Source organism: Homarus americanus, unplaced genomic scaffold, assembly GCF_018991925.1.
Source record: "Homarus americanus isolate GMGI-L3 unplaced genomic scaffold, GMGI_Hamer_2.0 scaffold34921, whole genome shotgun sequence".
Taxonomy (NCBI): Eukaryota; Metazoa; Arthropoda; class Malacostraca; order Decapoda; family Nephropidae; genus Homarus; species Homarus americanus.
The window spans coordinates 15,559,074-15,565,064 of NW_024741901.1; positions in this window are offsets into that span (position 1 = coordinate 15,559,074).

The following is a 5,991-nucleotide window of genomic DNA, read 5'->3' on the forward strand; positions in this document are numbered from 1 at the left end:
TGGGTGCTATGTGAGTGTAGAGTGTTATGTGGGGTATGGGGAGGTGGGGACTGTGTGAGGTGTGGGGTTTACAGTGGAGTGCTATGTGGTGTAGAGTGCTGTGTGAGGGTGTGGGGGTGGGGTGCTATGTGGGGTGGGGTGCAGTGGGTGCTGTATGTGGGGTGTGGGGAGGTGCAGTGGGTGTATGGGGTAGGAGTGGGTGGGGAGTGCTGTGTGAGAATGCAGAGGGAGAAGATTAGAGTGAGCATGTGAGGTGTGGAGGTGGAAGTGGGGTATATGTGAGACACAGAGATAGAGTAGGTGTGCTATGTGGGGGTATAGAGGTTGTGTGAGGGAGTATATGTGAGAATGGAGAGTACAGTGGTGTGCTATTGTGAGGTATAGAGAGTAGAGTGGGGGTGCTATGTGGGGTATGGGGGGTGCAATGGTGTGCTGTGTGAGGGTGTGGGGGTGATTGTAGAGTTATGAGATGAGAACTGTGTGATTATAAGAAGAGTACTATGTGAGGGTGTGGGGAGGTGCAGTGGGGAGTGCTATGTGAGGGTATAGAGGTGGGGTGTATGTGAGGGTATATGGGGAGAAAGTGGGAGTGCTATGTGAGGTATGAGGTGGAGTAGAGTGCTATGTGAGGGTATAGAGAGTCAGTACTATGTTCGGTATAGAAAGGTGGGTGCTATGTAAGGTATAGAAAGGTTGAGTGAACTGCAATGTGAGGCATAGAGGAGAGAGTGGAGGTACTATGTTGAGGGTATGGGAGGTCGAGTAGAGTGCTATGTGAGGTGTAGAGGTCGAGTGAGGTGCTATGTGTGGTATAGGGAGGTGCAGTGGTGTGCTGTGTGGGGTATGGGGGTAGAGTGGGGTGCTATGTGGGGTGTAAAGGGTGGAGTAGAGTGCTGTGTGAGGGTGTGGGGGGGGGTGCAGTGGAGTGCTGTATGTGTGAGGGTATGGGGAGCAAAGTGCTGTGATTATGGGGAGGTGAGTGGGAGTGCTGTGTGAGGTGTAGAGGTCGAGTAGAGTATTATGTGAGGTGTATGGGGAGGGGAAGAGCACTATGTGGGGTATGGGGAGGTGGGGAGCAGGTGCTGTGAGGATGGGGGAGAGGTGGAGTGGGGTGCTATGTGAGAGAGGGGAGGAAGAGTTGTGTGAGGTGTGGGTGGGGATTGGGTTGGAGTACTATGTGAGGTGTGGAGGGTGGTGGGTATGGTGTGAGGTATGGAGAGTGTGGGATGCTGTGGGGGTGTGGGGAGTTGAGTGCTGTGTGTGGTGTGGGGTGTATTCAAGGTGATGTGAGGGGTGTGGGGAGGTGCAGGTAGAGTGGTGTGCTGGGTATGGATGTGGAGTGGGTGCTGTGTGAGGGGTATGGGGAGGTGGAGTGGGAGTGGTGCAGGGGTGTGGGAGGTGCAGTGGGGGTGCTATGTGAGGGTGTGGGAGGTGGAGTGTGTGTGAGGTGTGGGGGGTTGCTGTGTGGGGTGTGGAGGTGGGGTGTTGTGTGTGGTGTGGGGAGGTGCAGTGGGTGCTATGTGGGGTGTGCAGTGGGTGTGTTGGGTTGTGGGGTGGAGTGGGATACTATGTGAGGTTTGGGGGTGGGGAGTGTCTGTGTGGTGTGAAAGGATGTTGAGGGGTGGGGGTCAGCAGGGTGGTGTGTGAGTTGTGGGGTTGTGCTGTGTGGGTATAGAGAGAGGTACAGTGGGGAGTGCTATATGGGGTATGGGGGTAGTGAGAGTGCTATTTGGGGTATAGAGTGGTGCAGAGTGCTATGTGAAATTATTTAGAGGTAGAGTAGACTGCTATGTGAGGTATAGATGCAGGTGGAGTACTATGAGGTGAAGGTAGGTGAGAGTGCTATGTGAGGTATGGGAAGTAGAGTGCAGTGTGAGGTATAGAGGTGAGGTAGAGGTGCTATGAGGTGTAGAGGTACATTGAGATACTGATGGCAGAAATGGTGCACTATGTGAGGGGTATGGAGAGGTGCAGTGGAGTGCTATGTGGTGTAGGGAGGTGGGGTGGATTGTGTGTGAGGTGAGGAGGTGGAGTGGGTGCTATGTGAGGTGTGGGGTGGGTGGAGTGCTATGTGAGGGGGTGTGGGGTGCAGTGGGTGCTATGTAAGGTATGGGGGGTGGGGTGGGAGTGCTGTTTGAGGTATAGAAAGGTGGGTGTGGGTGCTATGTGAGGTATGGGGTGGGGGTGCTGTGAGGTATGGGGTTTGAGTGGAGTGGTAGTGGGGAGAAGGGGAGGTAGAGTGCTTCGTGAGGTATAGAGGTGGAGTGGAAGTGCTATGTGAGGGTATGGGGTGGAGTAGGTGCTGTGTGTGTATGGGGTAGGTGGAATGGAGTGCTATGTGGGGTATGGGGGAGGTGGAGTGGGGTGCTGTGAGGTGCAGAGGGGGTGGGGTGTGTGTGAGGGTATAGAGAGGTGGGAGTGCTATGTGGTGTATGGAGGTGAAGTGGGGTGCTGTGTGAGGTGTGGGGAGGTGCAGTGGGGACTATGTAGGGTGTGGGGGGGGTGGGGTGGGGAGACTGTGAGGGGGTGTGGGGTGAGAGTGGGTGCTATGTGAGGTGTTGAGGTAGAGTGCTGTGAGATAGCAGTGTAGATTAAGTGTAGTGTGTGGGTATGGGGAGGTGGAGTACTATGTGAGGTATGGGGAGGTGGAGTAGGGTGCTATGTGAGTATAGAGATTGCAGTGGAGGTGCACTATGTGGGGTAAAAAGGATGTGCAGTGGGTACTATGTGTGGGTATGGGGTGGTGGGTGAGATGCTGTGTGAGGGTGTAAGGGTGGGGAGTGGTGGTGCTGTGTGGTGAGGTGCAGTGGGGTGCTATGTGAGGGTATGGGGAGTAAAGTGCTATGTGATTATAGAGGTGAGAGTGAGGTGCTGTGTGAGGGTATAGAGGTGAGAGTGAGGTGCTATGTGAAGTTATGAGAGGAAGAGTGCTATGTGAGGGGTATAGAGGTAGATTAGGTGTTTATGTGAGGTGTAGAGGTGGGGAGGTGGGTGCTATTTGGGGGAGGTGGGGTGCTATGTGGGTGGGGAGGGTGGAGACATGTGTGGGATATGTGGGGTGAGTGGGGTGCTGTTGGGGGTTAAAGGTGGATGGAGTGCTATGTGAGGTGATGGGTAGGAGTGGGTGAGTGCTATGTGGGGTATGGGGGGTGAGGTATGGTGCTATGTGAGGGTGTAGAGAGGGGAGAGTGAGGTGCTATGTGAGGGTATGGGGGTGAGAGTGCTGGTGTGGTATAGAGGTGAGTAGGTGTATGTGAGGGGTGTGGGGTGCAGTGAAATTGTTGAGGGTATAGGGGGTGTGGAGTGAGTGGTGTGTGGGGGTATGGGGAGTGAGAGTGCTATGTGAGTATGTGGATATGGTGGGGTGAGTGCTTTGTGGGGTGATGGGGGTTGAAGTGGGGTACTGTGTGAGGTATGGGGGTGGGGTTGCTATGTGGGGTGTAGAGAGGTACAGTGAAATTGCTATGAGTGGGGTGGGAGTGCTATGTGGGGATGAGAGGGTGGAGTGGGGTGCTGTGTGAGGTGTAGAGGTGAGGTGCTATGTGATGGTATAGAGAGGTAAGAAGTAGAGTGCTATGTGAGGTATGAGAGAGGGTTAGTGAGGTGCTATGTGGGGTATAGAGGTGGGAGTGCTATGTGGGGTATGGGGGAGTGAGTGAGTACTAGTGTGTGAGGTGTAGTAGGGTCAGGGTGCTATGTGAGGGTATAGGGAGGTGGAGTGGGGTGCTATGTGAGGTATAGAGAGGTGGAGTGAGTGCTATGTGGGTATGAGAGGTACAGTGGGAGTGCTGTGTGAGGTTGTGGGGGTTGGGCACTGTGAGGTATGGATGGTGCAGTGGGGAGTACTATGTGAGGTATGGGGAGGTGAAGTGGGGTGCTATGTGAGGTATGGGGATGTGCAGTGGGGAGTGCTATATTGGGTGTGTGGGGTAGAGTGAGTGCTATGTGTGTGGTATAGAGGTGGGGAGTTGGGGTGCTATGTGGGGGGTGTGGGGGTGCAGTGGGGTGCTGTGTGAGGGTGTAGATGGTTGAGTGCTATGTGGGGGTTGAGGCATTGTGCTATGTGAGGTATGGTGTAGAGTGGGGTGTGCTATGTGGGGTATGGGGGTAGAGTAGATTGCTGTGTGAGGTGTAAAGGTAGAGTGTCATGTGTTGGTAAAGAGAGGTGGGAGTGCTATGTGAGGTATGAGGGTGAGGTGTGTTGTGTGGGTGTAGGGGTGAGGTGGGGTGATGTTGATTATGGAGGTGTGGTAGTGTGCTATGTGAGGGTATGGTGGTTTTGAGTGCTTGTGGTGTATAGGGTAGAGTTTCATGTGTGGTATAGAGAGGTAGAGTGAGGGCATGAGAGGGTGGAGTGCTATGTGAGGTATAGAGAGAGAGCTTTGTGTTATGTGAGAGTATAGAGAGGTACAGTGTGAGTGCTATGTGAGGTATAGAGGTTAGAGTGAGTGCTATTTGAGGTATGAGAGTGATGAGGTGCTATGTGAGGTATAGATAAGTAGAGTATAGTGGAGTACTATGTGAGGTATAGAGGGTACAGTGGAGGTATGAGTTATGGAGGGTACAGTTGGAGTGCTATGTGAGGTGTAGAGGTGAGAGTGCAGTGTGAGGTGTGGGGGTCAAGTGAGTGCTATGTGGTGTAGAGGTGCGTTCAGATGCTATGTGGGGTGTGGAGGTGGGGTGTGTGAGGTGTGGGGAGGTGAGTGGGGTGCTGTGCAGGGTGTGAGTGGGGGTGCTATGTGGGGGTGGGGGGTGGAGTGGAGTGCGTGGTGTGGGGTGGAGGTGAGTGCTGTGTGGGGTGTGGGGAGGTGGAGTGGGTGCTATGTGGGGGTATAGAGGTGGAGTGGATGTTTGGGGTGTGGGGGTGGAGTGGGTGCTGTGTGAGTGTGGTTGAAGTGGGGAGTGCTATGTGGGGTAGAGAGGTGGGAGTGGAGTGCTATGTGAGGGTATGGGGAGGTGGTGAGGTGTGGAGTTAACATGTGAGTGTGTGGGGAGGGTGGAATGGGGTGTGTGTGGGGTATGGGGGTGGTGGTGGTGAGGTGTGGGGTGGGGAGTGAGTGCTGTGTGGGGTGTGGGGGGTGGGGGAGGTGCTGTGTGAGTGTATGGGGGAGGTGAAATGGGAGTGCTATGTGGGGTATGGAGGTGAGTGGGGTGCTGTGTGAGGGTGTAGAGGAGGGTGGGGTGCTGTGGGTGTGGGGAGGTGGGGTGGTGTGTGAGAGTATGTGGGGGTGGAGTGGGGTGCTATGTGGGGGGTATGGGGGAGGTGGAGTGGGTACTATGTGGGTATGGGGAGGTGGGGTAAAGGTGCTGTGTGAGGGGTGTTTGGAGGTGGAGTGCTGTGAGGTGTGAGGTGGGTGCAAGTGTGTGTGGGGTTATGGGGGTGGAGTGCTATGTGAGGGGGTATGGGGAGGGTGCAGTGGGTGCTATGTGGGGAGAGATGTGGAGTGGGAGTGCTATGTGAGGTGTAGAGGTGCAGTGAAGTGCTATGTGAGGGGTATGAGAGAGGTAGAGTGCTGTGAGGTATGGGGAGGTGAGGGTGTGCTATGTGAGGTATGAATGGGTGGCATAGGTGTCAGGTATAGAGAGTTTACAGTGAAGTACTATGTTGAGGTGTGAGGGAGGTGGGAATGGTGTGTGAGGGTATGGGTAGGGTAGAGTGCTATGTGAGGGTATAGAGAGTGCAGTGGGGAGGTGCTATGTGGGGGTGTGGGGGGGGGTGGGGAGTGCTATGTGGGGTATAGGGGGTGTGGTGCTATGTGAGGGTATAGAGGTTGAGTGGGGAGTGCTATGTGAGATTATGGGGGTGAGTGGGTGCTATTTGAGGTATGGGGGTGGGGAGTGGGGAGTGCTATGTGGTGTAGAGGTGGGGTAGATTACTATGCAGGGGTATAGAGGTGGGGGTGCTATGTGTGGGGTGTAGAGGTACAGTGGTATGTGATGTTATAGAGGGTACAGTGGAGTGCAGTGTGAGGGTATGGGGGTAGAGTGGGG